We start from the raw sequence: 15,000 nt of genomic DNA on the forward strand, positions 1-15,000 counted from the left end.
GAGAGAGAGAGAGAGAGAGAGAGAGAGGAGGGTTTTTGATACAGAAGCCGAGATGCAAGTTTTTTTTTTCCTGTGAAATGATTATTGCATTACTGCAGTGGGGGTAAGAGCGGGGAGGTTAATTTTCATGAAATATTTACTTTTGCGTTGTCACGCTCGTGCGCATAAAACTATATCATAACGTATTATACGCAATAGACGTCGGAAGTCTAATTCTAAATTTCGATCAAAATCGACGGCGATCATAACTCGGGTAAAAATGAAAAGAAATCAAATGAGATTTGTTGCTACGAGTATTTCGGTTTTCGTTAGTCATAATTATTACCACCACCGTCCGAGTTTTCGAATCTGTGACAACATTTTAGAGGGGGTTGCGGGTGGGGGAATGGGAGGGGGAAGTTTTGGGCATAAAATCAGTCGATAGCCGTAATCGAGATCCGGGCCAGTAATATTATGGACAGAATCAATATGATTATCATCCATGCATCATCGCTGAATATTGAAGCACAGTAGTTGAGCGACGCGGCTGGCACGTTCAAAGAGAGAGAGAGAGAGAGAGAGAGAGAGAGAGAGAGAGAGAGAGAGAGAGGTTGGGGGCTTATGGAAGACACGAATGTTTGGCATATGCGAATATTCATTAAAGGTATCCATCCATTCGTTAGTATGCGTGTGCATTTATTTCCCAGCGTCAAGGCCCTGTATAGTGCGAGGGACGAGAATCGAACGCGTATTTTTAGCCATGACTTTATTCTCGTGGAAATGGCTCCCGGGACAGTAATAATAAGCAGATGCCATTTGTTTAGAAAATTTATATTTGGATACCTTCCTCCCTGATTTGGATGCCCTGTTACTATTTTTTTTTTAGTTCGATTCGGGTTTCTGTGGTTAAGCATTACCTCAAATTATTGGGAGCGCTACATGTTAGTTTATCGTTTTATTGTTCGTCTCATGACAGGAAGATTTGTTTAATTCTCCGTCGAATTTCTAGTTTTGTGTTTAACGTTGCCAAACAAGAGGCTTACGGGGAGGGGGGAGGGGTAAGTATTTCTTGTTTGTCCTTATCCGCGTGATTAGGCAGCCCGGCGGAAACCTACGACCAAGATGGAATATGTTAGACTTGTGTGCGCGTGCAAGCCTTGTTTATTCCCAAAGCCAGAACACACACACACACACACACACACACACACACACACACACAAGCAGTTGTTGAAGTCAAATACAAGCGTGACTAGACACGCGCATGCACTGCCTAACCTCCCCGTTCCTAACCTTCCTGTAGCGTCCCCTCCCGCCCCCCAGACCTCGTGTCTGACGCAGTTTAGCCTGATTTCATAAATGTGGACCGTAATCAGGAAGAATTTTGTGCCATTTACGTATACTTCTTTCCCTCCTTTGCCTTTCGTTCATTATCTCTTTCTCTCAACCCCCATATGTAACCCCGTTCTTACCCCTCCTCCTCCTCCTCCTCCTCCTCCTCCTCCTCCTCCTCCTCTACCACCACCCCCTACTTCCCCCTTTCACTTATCTGATGCAGCTTAGCTTAGCCTGACTTCATTCATTTGGGCAGTAGTCGGAAAGAGCCTCAAGCCATTCAACTGTGACTCTTCCGACATCTTTCTCCTCCCATTCCCTTATTTGTTTTCCCTCCCATTCTCCCTATTACTTCGTCAATTCTCCCTCCTGTCTCCCACCTCCTTTTAAAAACAACGACAGACCTTTAGTTTCGTTCGGGCTCCATGTATTACAGCACCATGTCGACACACACACACACACACAATTCACGAACTCCATTTCGCATTTAGCCTCACATCCCAACGAGAGGGTTTACATAAGGACAAACTTAATCCTCGCAGCTCTGGTGTTCAAGGGTGAGACTAGGATCTCTCTCTCTCTCTCTCTCTCTCTCTCTCTCTCTCTCTCTCTCTCTCTCTCTCTCTCTCTCTCTCTCTCGCTGAACATTGATAGTCTTATATTGAGTTAGCTTTCATTTCACGGCCATATTTAGTTCTTTTTTTAATTGTCTGAAGAGCGCAATGCTTCTCTCTTTTTCTGGTGTTTGTAGTGTAAACTATACTTGGTTCATTATTACTAGTTCTTGTGTCAAATGTGGTATGTTTTTTGCCTTCATTCCTTTTATGTACATGAAAGTTAGAAAACACTTTGATGAGAAATAGAACATGAATAGTATGAGTGTTTTGTATATATATATATATATATATATATATATATATATATATATATATATATATATATATATATATAATATATATATATATATATATATATATATATATATACAATATATATATATATATATATATATATATATACAATATATATATATATATATATATATATATATATATATATATACATGTATATATATTCATATATTAAATGATGTATATATAGTATATATATATATATATGTATATATATTCATATATTAAATAATATATATATACATATATATATACACATGTATATATATTCATATATCATATGAGATATACATATATATATATATATATATATATATATATATATATATATATATATATATATATATATATATATATATATATATATATATATATATATATATATATATATACATACATATAACACACACGCACACACGGTAGGGGAAAGGAGGCAGGCAGGGAAAGAGCAAGTCATAAGGGGCGTTAACAATCACACACACACACACAGGAATTACCCTCTAAACCGGGGCGATTTCATAAAGCCCGCCGTTAAGTCGCGAAATAACCAAAGTTGAAAGGTACATTCCACTAACCACTGGGACGTACTGCTCGAGAGAGGGGTCACACCAAGATTATTTTCCTGCAGGACTTTTATTTTAATATAAATTTCCCCCTTTAAAAATATTTCACTTTTTTTTTTTTTACCGCATACATGATAATATTCTAAAAAAAATATATTCAATTTTATTGGCACTGCATATACTGCATACTTGAAAATTGCTATTAGTGTGTACTGCGTATACGAAAATACATTATATATTATACATATCTATGTACTATATATACATATATAATAAAATATAAATGTATATATATGTATACACACACACACACACTATATATATATATATATATATATATATATATATATATATATATATATATATATATATATCCTAAAATCTGGAAATGTTAGAGAGGGGTTTATTAATACTGACCTTTTCCAGCGTGACTTCTTTGGTTAAATTTATCAGTCTACCTCTTTGGTTTTATTATTATCGTATTATGCTTTGAGATAAGAATTAGACAAGTCCGCATAATAGATATACTTCATAATTGTTTCTTTGAATTATCTTCATAGCATAAGTGGAGGTCTAGTTTATGGTTGTTTTCATGGCGTTGATTTTCATGGAGAGAGAGAGAGAGAGAGAGAGAGAGAGAGAGAGAGAGAGAGAGATGGATGGGGGGCGGGTGTCGTGAAAGAGATATTACATTTATTTGTGCTTTTGTGGCAAATGCAATGATTGTCACTCCCATTAGCGGCTAATGGCAACCCCGCTTAAACTGCGAGAGCGCGCGCCAAGGTTCCCGAGTAGCATTTATATTTTTTTTCTTCTTTTTTTAATAAATGGTAATGAATGTCAGATCTGAAATTTAATTAAAAGTTTGAGAGCTTGACGGACCACCTTTTGTTTTTTTTAGGCGACCGAGTGTGAATATTGCAAACAGTGTGTACCAGACCGTGATGAATTGATGGAGATGCTTTTCCCGGATGCTTATGAAATCTGCCGGAAAATTTTTTAAGCATAAAAAAAAAAAAAAGAGTACAAAAGCATTTGGGGAGCAGAGAGTTTTTTTGGGGGCGGGTGTGAGGGAAGGGGAGGATTGAAAAGGGGGTGAGGGAGTAGGGGTAGTGGAAGGGCGGGAGTACCTTGCCAAAAGATTGGCTTTAGACTCGAAAACATCGCGTTGGATTAGTTTTATTTATTTATTATTTTTTTTTTTGTAGCGAATTTTGGGTCTTGGTCTTTTTAAGTAGAAGTTTTGAAGGGAGCTCTTCTATTTTCTCATGTTATTAATTGTCCCCATTTTTCTTTAGATGTTGTTGTGCAAACCCAACAGCAATTCTTTAGCAATTTTGTTACTCGTTTGCTTGGTGTATTGTATGATTAATTCGTTAATGTTGTTAGATATTGTTAGAGTAGGTTAGAATAAGCTGACTCTTACAGGAGGTTAACTTATACAAGTTGCGACCACAAGCAATTTATTCCAAAATGGAAACAGCTTCAGAGATGAATTGGCGACAGTGATATTACCATCAATTGTCTATTGAACAAAAGAGGACTTTTGTTCATAAAACTAGTATAGCAACAGGCTGCTTTTGTTCATCTACACATAGAGCTTTCACGAGGTATTTAATTTTAGTACCTGCTGTATATATGAGCCAGTTTCCATTGATAAATTCAGTTTACACACACACATATATGAAATTACATACTTTTATATATATAAATTGGGTGAACATTTCATTCAGTTTTTTGCCCTGCTGTATTGAAGGACTTAGATGAGTATTAAGAAATGCTATTGGTTATTTGGAATGTTAGAAGAAATTTAGTTGGTATTGATATTTCTAGAGATTTCTGTAATATGATTGTGTATATATATATATATATATATATATATATATATATATATATATATATATATATATATATATATATATATATATATATATATATTTGTCTGTCTGTCTGTCTGTCTATGCATCCCCACTCAATTACACTTAATTCAGCCATCATTGTTGACAAGATTTGCTGAATTAAAAGGTATAATTTAACGGCACCAAATACCATTTATACAAAATAAAATTTTGTGGATCGAATGCAAGTAACAATTCAAAACCGCAGCGAACAGGTCTTGTTCAATTCCATTTTGGGGAGGGGTACTTGGACCCGGGGGTGGGGAGTGGGGATTCACAACAGGTCCTTGTCAGTACCTTTTGAAGGTGACGAAAAGAATGCTCGGTTGTTAATTGCTTTGTTGGTTTTTTCCCCCAATTCGAGACCCGTTGCAGACCCGCCATGACTGCGGTTATATTTTAAGCCTTTTGGTTTATTGGGACGCGTTTGCAAAGTTATGTTGCACGTTGATGGCGTTTTCTTGATGCTCGTAGCGCATCTGGAATATTATTTTTTTTTTCATAATAGGTAAATGCGTTTCATCTCGCGTTATGGTTCGGCTTCAGGTTAACAGCCAAAAATTCACGTAGTTTAATTAAGGTTGCGTATGGCGTATCGAATTGTGCATTTATGTCATCCTCCAGTTATATTTTGATGTCGATGAAGGTGTTATTCTTGTTCCCTAGTGTCCCTGTAAGGTCTTAACTGAAATTGAAAGGTCACAGAAGAGCTTTAGTATTCCTCTTTGATCCTGACTGAAACTGAAAGGTCACAGAAAAGCATTAGTATCCCTGTTCGATCCTGACAGAAACTGAAAGGTCACAGAAGAGTCTTAGTATCCCTCTTTGATCATGACTGAAAATGAAAGGTCACAGAAGTGTCTTAGTGTCCCTGTAAGATCCTGACTGAAGCTGAAAGGTCACAGAAGAGCCTTAGTATCCCTCTTTGATCCTGGCTGAAACTGAAAGGTCACAGAAAAGCATTAGTATCCCTGTTTGATCCTGACTGAAACTGAAAGGTCACAGAAGAGCCTGAGTATCCCTCTTTGATCCTGACTGAAAATGAAAGGTCACAAAAGAGTCTTAGTGTCCCTGTAAGATCCTGACTGAAATTGAAAGGTCACTGAGGTGCCTCAGTGTCCCGGTTTGATCCTGACTGAATATGAAAGGTCACAGAAGAGCCTTAGTGTCCCTGTAAGATCCTGATTGAAGCTGAAAGGTCACAGAAGAGTCTTAGTGTCCCTCTTTGATCCTGACTGAAAATGAAAGGTCACAGAAGAGTCTTAGTGCCCCTGTAAGATCCTGATTGAATCTGAAAGGTCACATAAGAGCCTTAGTATCCCTCTTTCATCCTGACTGAAAATGAAAGGTCACAGGAGAGTCTTAGTGTCCCTGTAAGATCCTGACTGAATCTGAAAGGTCACAGAAGAGCCTTATTGTCCTTGTAAGATCCTGACTGAAGGTGAAAGGCCTCAGAAGAGTCTTAGCCTCCCTGTAAGATCCTGACTGAATCTGAAAGGTCACAGAAGAGCCTTAGCATCTCTCTTTGATCCTGACTGAAAATGAAAGGTTACAGAAGAGTCTTAGTGCCCCTGTAAGAGCCTGACTGAAGCTGAAAGGTCACAGAAGAGCCTTAGTATCCCTCTTTGATCCTGACTGAAAATGAAAGGTCGCAGAAGAGCCTTAGCATCCTGGTTTGATCCTGACTGAAAATGAAAGGTCACAGAAGAATCTTAGTGTCCCTGTAAGATCTTGACCGAAGCTGGAAGATCACAGAAGAACCTTATTATCCCTGTCAGATCCTGACTGAAACTGAAAGGTCACAGAAGAGTCTTAGTGTCCCTGTAAGATCCTGACGGAAATTGAAAGGTCACAGAGGTGCCTCAGTATCCCGGTTTGATTCTGACTGAAAATGAAAGGCCACAGAAGAGCCTTAGTGTCCCTGTAAGATCCTGACTGAGGCTGAAAGGTCACAGAAGAGCCTTAGTGTCCCTCTTTGATCATGGCCGAAACTGCAAGGTCACAGAAGAGCCTTAGTGTCCCTGTAAGATCTTGACTGATACTGCAAGGTCACAGAAGAGCCTTAATGTCCCTGTAAGATCCTGACGAAAACCGAAATGTCTCAGAAGAGCCTTAGTATCCCTCTTTGATCCTGACTGAAAATGAAAGGTCACAGAGGTGCCTCAGTATCCCGGTTTGGTCCTGACTGAAAATGAAAGGTCACAGAAGAGCCTTAGTGTCCCTGTAAGATCCTGACTGAAGCTGCAATGTCACAGAAGAGCCTTAATGTCCCTATAAGATCCTGACTGAAAATGTAGGTCACAGAAGAGCCTTAATGTCCCTGCAAGATCCTGACTGAAACTGCAGGTCACAGAAGAGCCTTAATGTCCCTGTAAGATCCTGACTGAATTTCCCTGTAAGACCCTGACTGAAACTGCAGGTCACAGAAGAGCCTTAGTGTCCTCGTAAGATCCTGACTGAAACTGCAAAGCCACAGAAGAGCCTTAATGTCCATGTAAGATCCTGGCGGAAACCAAAATGTCTCAGAAGAGCCTTAACGTCCATGTAAGATCCTGACGGAAACCGAAATGTCACAGAAGAGCCTTAATGACCCTGTAAGATCCTGACAGAAACCAAAATGTCTCAGAAGACCCTTAATGTCCCTAAAAGATCCTGACGGAACCCGAAATGTCTCAGAAGAGCCTTACTGTCCCCATAAAATCCTGATGGAAACCGAAATGTCACAGAAGAGCCTTAATGTCCCTGTAAGATCCTGACGGAAACTGAAATGTCACAGAAGAGCCTTAATGTCCCTGTAAGATCCTGACGGAAACCGAAATGTCACAGAAGAGCTTTAATGACCCTGTAAGATCCTGACTGAAACTGAAAGGCCACAGAAGAGCCTTAATGTCCCTGTAAGATCCTGACGGAAACCGAAATGTCTCAGAAGAGCCTTCAGTGTCCCTGTAAGATCCTGACTGAAACTTCAAAGTCACAGAAGAGCCTTAATGTCCCTATAAGATCCTGACAGAAACTGAAATGTCTCAGAAGAGCCGTAATGTCCCCGTAAGATCATGATGGAAACTGAAATGTCACAGAGGCACCTTAATGTCCCTGCAGGATCCTGACGGAAACCGAAATGTCACAGAAGAGCCTTAATGTCCCCATAAGATCCTGATGGAAACTGAAATGTCACAGAAGCACCGTAATGTCCCTGCAGGATCCTGACGGAAACCGAAATGTCACAGAAGAGCCTTAATGTCCCTGTAAGATCCTGACGGAAACTGAAATGTCACAGAAGAGCCTGAATGTCCCTGTAAGATCCTGACTGAAACTGAAATGCCACAGAAGAGCCTTAATGTCCCTGTAAGATCCTGACGGAAACCGAAATGTCTCAGAAGAGCGTTAATGTCCCTGTAAGATCCTGACTGAAACTGCAAAGTCACAGAAGGGCCTTAATGTCCCTATAAGATCCTGACAAAAACTGAAATGTCTCAGAAGAGCCGTAATGTCCCCGTAAGATCCTGATGAAAACTGAAATGTCACAGAAGCACCTTAATGTCACTGCAGGATCCTGACGGAAACCGAAATGTCACAGAAGAGCCTTAATGTCCTTTTAAGATCCTGACAGAAACCAAAATGTCACATAAGAGCCTTAATGTCCCTGTAAGATCCTGACGGAAACTGAAATGTCACAGAAGAGCCTTAATGTCCTTGTAAGATCCTGACGGAAACTGAAATGCCACAGAAGAGCCTTAATGTCCCTGTAAGATCCTGATGAAAACTGAAATGTCACAGAAGCACCTTAATGTCCCTGCAGGATCCTGACGGAAACCGAAATGTCACAGAAGAGCCTTAATGTCCATGTAAGATCCTGACGGAAACTGAAATGTCACAGAAGAGCCTTAATGTCCTTGTAAGATCCTGACGGAAACTGAAATGCCACAGAAGAGCCTTAATGTCTCTGTAAGATCCTGACGGAAACTGAAATGTCACAGAAGAGCCTTAATGTCCTTGGAAGATCCTGACGGAAACTGAAATGCCACAGAAGAGCCTTAATGTCCCTGTAAGATCCTGACGGAAATTGAAATGCCACAGAAGAGCCTTAATGTCCTTTTAAGATCCTGACGGAAACCGAAATGTCACATAAGAGCCTTAATGTCCCTGTAAGATCCTGACGGAAACTGAAATGTTACAGAAGAGCCTTAATGTCCCTGTAAGATCCTGACGGAAACTGAAATGTTACAGAAGAGCCTTATTGTCCCTGCAAGATCCTGACTGAAACTGAAATGTCACAGAAGAGCCTTAATGTCCCTGTAAGATCCTGACAGAAACTGAAATGCCACAGAAGAGCCTTAATGTCCCTGTAAGATCCTGACGGAAACTGAAATGTTACAGAAGAGCCTTAATGTCCCTGCAAGATCCTGACTGAAACTGAAATATCACAGAAGAGCCTTAATGTCCCTGTAAGATCCTGACGGAAACTGAAATGCCACAGAAGCACCTTAATGTCCCTGTAAGATCCTGATTGAAACCGAAATGTCACAGAAGAGCCTTAATGTCCCTGTAAGATCCTTACAGAAACTGAAATGTCACAGAAGCACCTTTACGTCCCTGCAAGATCCTGACGGAAACTGAAATGTCACAGAAGAGCCTTAATGTCCCTGTAAGATCCTGACGGAAACCGAAATGTCACAGAAGAGATATCCTGACTGAAACTGCAAGGTCACAGAAGACCCTTAATGTCCCTGTATGAACCTGATGGAAACTGAAATATCTCAGAAGAACCTTAATGTCCATGTAAGATCCTGGCTGAAACTGAAATGTAACAGAGGAGCCTTAATGTCCTTATAAGATCTTGACGGAAACAGAAATGTCTAAGAAGAGCCTTAATGTCCTTTTAAGATCCTGACGGAAACCGAAATGTCACAGAAGAGCCTTAATGTCCCTGAAAGATCCTGACTGAAACTGCATGGTCACAGAAGAGCCTTACGGTCCCTGTAAGATCCTGAATGAAATTGCAAGGTCACAGAAGAGCCTTAGTGTCCTCGTAAGACCCCTGTCTGAAACTGAAAGGTCACAGAAGACCCTTAGTATACCTCTTTGATCCTTACAGGAAATGAAAGGTCGCATCAGGAGAAATGTCTAGTAAAAGAGGATTTTAATAAAGTATTACTTCAGGAATAAATTTACTGTGCCATTGGGGCTTGCAAACGAGTGGTATGTACAATGATGCTAACGCAGTTATGTTACAAGTTATTTTATTGTATTAAGGTATTTAAACGGTGGTCAGGTTTTCGTATGCTGCGTGGAGTTTTAAGTTCAAATTAATATGAACTGTGATTATCCTCAGGATATTCTTGTAAAATTTATGATCTGTAAACGATACCCGTAAAAAAGTCATTCTTATAAATATTAAATAACGTTGACTAATCAGTGAATCGGCTAGTGCACAGTAAACCGGAAAAAAATTAGAAAAATAAAAAAGTTAGAGTAACTGATTCATGAGGCACTTATCGCATTATGGAAAATAACCCTGCTGAAATAAAAATGATGTTTTTCGAAACTCGTCGTTTTCCGCCGCACCGATTCCCAAACTTCCCATCCCGTAGCATCGCATAGGCCTAAGGCCGTGTAAATATTTTCCAACGGAAACTTGCGACGCATTTTTACATAGTTCACAGGTCCATGATTTTTTTCTTTAATAAATCTCCTAATTGTTTGGATTTTATGCTCGATCTGCCCTGTCTTATCGTATTCAGTAAATGTAAGTTGATAGCGAGTGTTTAATTTTATTCTAAAATTATATAAGGTAATCCCCATCGTGTCCAATTTGATATATAGTTTTTTTTTAATCAAAAGGATTCTTCGTTCTCCAATAAACAAATGATTATCCCTCTCCCCATTTTCGTTTTCTTGTGATCACAGCCATATTGCCAGTACTACGCTGTGTGAAGTGATTTCAATTTATTTAATTGATAAAGCAGAATTTGTTGTGTATTTCCTCATTCATTTTTAGATTCAACATCCTCGTGATGTGGCAGCTGTGATGTAGCAGCCTAAAATGCTGAGTTTACTCATCTCTCTCTTTTTAATTCATCATTCACGTGATGTGGGGAAAAAACGCAGAATTTAGTTTATATTTATTTTTCACCCCATTTTAAATTCACCAGTCACGTGATCTGGCAACTAATGTTTATTGAATTACTTTACACACGGCCACAGTGTCATTATGTGATGGAGGGGGGAGAAAAAAAAAGTTTTATATGCGCGTAGTTACTACAGTTCGTATTTTGAACTTGGGGAGCGCTGGGGTAATTAATTGGGGTATGCGGCTGTGTTGGCGCAGCCTGCAATTTTTCAGAGGCTTTCCTGAATATTTTCTTCCTGTTGGTGTCGTACATCAATTTCCATTAAACCTCGGAACAACTCTCAACCCCTCCTCCCCCCCTTCTCTCTCTCTCTCTCTCTCTCTCTCTCTCTCTCTCTCTCTGAGTTTGGAGAGTTGCCATAGCAATCAAGCTAACAAATAGGTTTTTGACAGACAAATGAAAGTTTTGTAGTAAAGGGAAACTTCAGCAGGAGGAGATTCAGAATAATTGTGGTAATCAATTAAATGATAAACCATAGTGTCTTAGTCCTGTAAATGTTTTGTTAAATAACGTGTTAATACAAAATCTATTGCAGTTTATTAAAGTGTACATTTTGATCAGCGTCATTGAAAACAATTGCCTCTTTCACTGAACATCATTGTCATTTATAAGAATTGCTGTCGGTAGCTTCGTGACAGCTTGGTGCATCCAATCTTATGGTGTCCTTGTTGCACACGTGAGGCTACACCATCTCACAGATTTCTGGTGGAAAAGGCGAAGCTTATGTGTCTTTTTGTTTATTTGTTTTTTGTAGAGTGTGATTCTCCGATCGTCGACCAGTTTTGGATGACCTTGGAGGAAATGCCCCTAGACACCCAATTGACTTACAGGTCGAGGAATAGGCTGTTTGGGATTCAGGGCTCATCTGTCGATTTGCAATAAAAAAAAAAAACGGGCCACTGACCCGCGTCAGCTGTCGATCGCGTGGTGAGTCACTCTTGGATAGATAGGACTTTGTGCCCCCTAGGTTAGGTTTGGTCAGGTGGAGTTAGGTTACGAGAGAAAACCCAAGTTACGTTAAGTTAAGAGAGAAAAGCTCAAGTTGGGATTAGGTTAAGTTAGGAGAGAAAAGCTCAAGTTGGGATTAGGTTAAGTTAGGAGAGAAAAGCTCAAGTTGGGATTAGGTTAAGTTAGGAGAGAAAAGCTCAAGTTGGGATTAGGTTAAGTTAGGAGAGAAAAGCTCAAGTTAGGATGTATTATGTTTATTGGAAAAATAAAGGACAGTAGGGTTGCGATATTATTGAAACATGGGCTAGATCGACCGATTGGACTTTATATATTCGTCCAGATAGCAATTATCACATTATCATCGATAATGCCACTTCAGATTATCAGTCTCGCCTTTTCCTTCAAATGAGTTGCAATTTACTCTGCGATGGGCCAAGCAACGTTAATTGCGGTTGCGAAAACCACAACAATGCAGTACAACCATTTAGTGATAGACAGATTGGTTTCTGTAGACTGGCGTTACAACGGCGGTGGTTATCGACAGAGACATAAAGAATAGGCGAGTCGGTAAAATTAAAATCGTAGGGCATAGTCTTAGGAGAAGTATGGTGACCTGGTAACTGGAGTTAGGTGGAAATACAGACAGTTATTTAAAATCCGTTAAAATGTATAAGGATCATTAGCATTCATAATCCTCTAAAATTATTTTGAGATATTCATTATCACAGGTTAATGTTTTTCATAACTGCTTTACTGTAGATCAGTCTTCCTTTCCATTTTCCAAAGCAGTGATGTAAGAACGTTATGTAATTTAATAATCTTAAAATGATTTAATCTTAAAAACTGCGGCAAAAGTTTTCTTTAATTAGAATCGGTCGCAAATTGCCAACGCCTGTGTCTCGTATAATTTCGCTTCGTTATATTTATTTTGTCCGACTTGGCGTTTGAATGTTTTAAAACTTAGTGATTTCGCAAACTCCGGGAGACAATTAGCTCAGAAACGAGCTCCTGGACTTTTTTTTTTTTTTGTCTTTTCGCTTGTTTATTATGCGAGACAAAAATAAAAGCTAAAAGATAAAAAAATGTAGAGCATTTGTCGTTAAACTTTTGCTCCAGAAATTATGAAGATTTGTACGATGGCAAGCTGAGAGAGAGAGAGAGAGAGAGAGAGAGAGAGAGAGAGAGAGGGAGAGAGAGAGAGAGAGAGAGACTGACGTTAGCAGTGAGAGAAAGTATGTAAATTCGGGTCACTTGATTGTAACTTGGTATGTATATTTTAATTTACTGTGTTAAAATCTGAAAAGAGAGAGAGAGAGAGAGAGAGAGAGAGAGAGAGAGAGAGAGAGAGAGAGAGAGAGAGAGAGAGATAGAGAGTTTGACGTTAGCAGCGAGAAAGAAATTATGTAAATTTAGGTCACTTGATAATAACTTGGTATTTATTTTTTAATTTACTATGTTAAATCTAAAAATGAGAGAGAGAGAGAGAGAGAGAGAGAGAGAGAGAGAGAGAGAGAGAGAGAGAGAGAATATGTAAACTCAGGTCAGTTGATGTTAACTTAGTATTTATGTTTTGATTTACTATGTTAAATTTGCTATGTTAAATCTAAAATTGAGAGAGAGAGAGAGAGAGAGAGAGAGAGAGAGAGAGAGAGAGAGAGAGAGAGAGAGAGAGAATATAAACTATGAAGGTGTGTACGTTAACAACTAGGCTATAAAGAGCAAGACAAGTTGAAGAATTTTCTCTATAGAAATTCCTCTCTCTCTCTCTCTCTCTGAATACGCTTGCTAAAAGTTTTTTTTTTTTTTTTTTGTTCCTGGTATCCTTGGCGTTGCTTCATTCCAGAATTTCAGCAGAATTTTAAAAGCTGGAAGGAGAGTCGGGAGCATCCCGGAAATCAGAAGATTGAATCGGAAGTTGAAATGGAAATTGAAATATTATTATTTCGCTTGTTCTTGCAAAACATAATTGCCATGTGGTCATGTTAACGTTGAGGAGACTTGGGCTAGATTTCTTAGTTTGTTTCAGCTGGGGAGGGAAAATAAGCCTGCCGAATATAATTAAGAGCTTCTGAAAAAAGGATTTCTCTCGATATTAAAGTTACGTGCAATTTGCGGGTTTCGTTTTGTAGTATTAAAAGTATTAATACTCTTGGTAGTATTAGTAGTTGTTGTTGTATGAACACGGCCTCTTTATCACTGAGTGCCTCATATGACCAAAACTGAGATAACTAAGTAGTAATAGTTTTAATAGCACTAGTAGTTGTTTGTAAAACATGATCCCATGATCTTAGGGTACCTCATAAGATCGAAACGAAACAGAGATAACTAACCTTACGAAATCAGCCTAAGTACGAGAGGTACATACGCTTCATAAAGCTGAATTCGAAGACAAATGATTCTATGACGCGGTTTTGAAGACCCAGAGATTAGGTTGACAAGGAAAAGAATGAGGCTGCGGCAAGAGAAAATGAAGCTGGTAAGAAGTTTTGTTTGTGGGAGGTGGAAGGTTAGAAGGGGGTGGGGGAGGTGAGAGGTGCGTGAGTGAGTGGGTGTGGGGGGATGTGGTAAAGAGTCTTGCAGGTAAAAGGAAGATTTGGTCCAGAAGCGATGGAGGTTACGTAAAGCAAAGAAGGGTAAATGACGCACGTTGATGAATGGGTTGCCGTTGGGTAGGAAGATTGATGTCCGTAGTGTGGAAGGTTATTCAAGAAAAATCACGAAGAGGAGGTATAGTAGAGAGAGAGAGAGAGAGAGAGAGAGAGAGAGAGAGAGAGAGAGAGAGAGAGAGAGAGAGAATTATGTAAATTCAGGTCACTTGATGGTAACTTATCTGTACTTTAATTTACTGCATTCAAATCTGAGTAGAGAGAGAGATAGAGAGAGAGAGTTAAGTAAATGTAGGTCGTTTGATGGTAACTTGTAATGTGTTCTAATTTAATTTACCACGTTCAGTTCTGAATTCAGAGAGGGAGAGAGAGAGAGAGAGAGAGAGAGAGAGAGAGAGAGAGAGAGAGAGAGAGAGGAACACGGGTTTAGGAGCTATGAGAGTACCATTTGACTTGCACATTATAACATAGTATAGAGCATAAAATGTTTTTACTTTTGATCTTTGCCGCTTATAGTTACTACAGCAACGGAATTTTTATATGCCGTCTGGTACAGAGAAAGATTAATGATTCGCGTCATTAATTATAGACACAGCTCGGGGAGTATTTAATGGGGAACTGTTGTATGTTCG

At 39.1% G+C, this 15,000-nt stretch overlaps 1 protein-coding gene across 4 annotated transcripts in view; it reads left to right on the plus strand.

Moving 5' to 3' along the window:
• Window positions 1–15,000, plus strand: part of Rbp6 (RNA-binding protein 6) — a 1,287,678-nt gene that overhangs the window by 1,101,691 nt on the left and 170,987 nt on the right. The window lies entirely within an intron of this gene.

This window comes from Macrobrachium rosenbergii, chromosome 16 (assembly GCF_040412425.1).
Source record: "Macrobrachium rosenbergii isolate ZJJX-2024 chromosome 16, ASM4041242v1, whole genome shotgun sequence".
Taxonomy (NCBI): Eukaryota; Metazoa; Arthropoda; class Malacostraca; order Decapoda; family Palaemonidae; genus Macrobrachium; species Macrobrachium rosenbergii.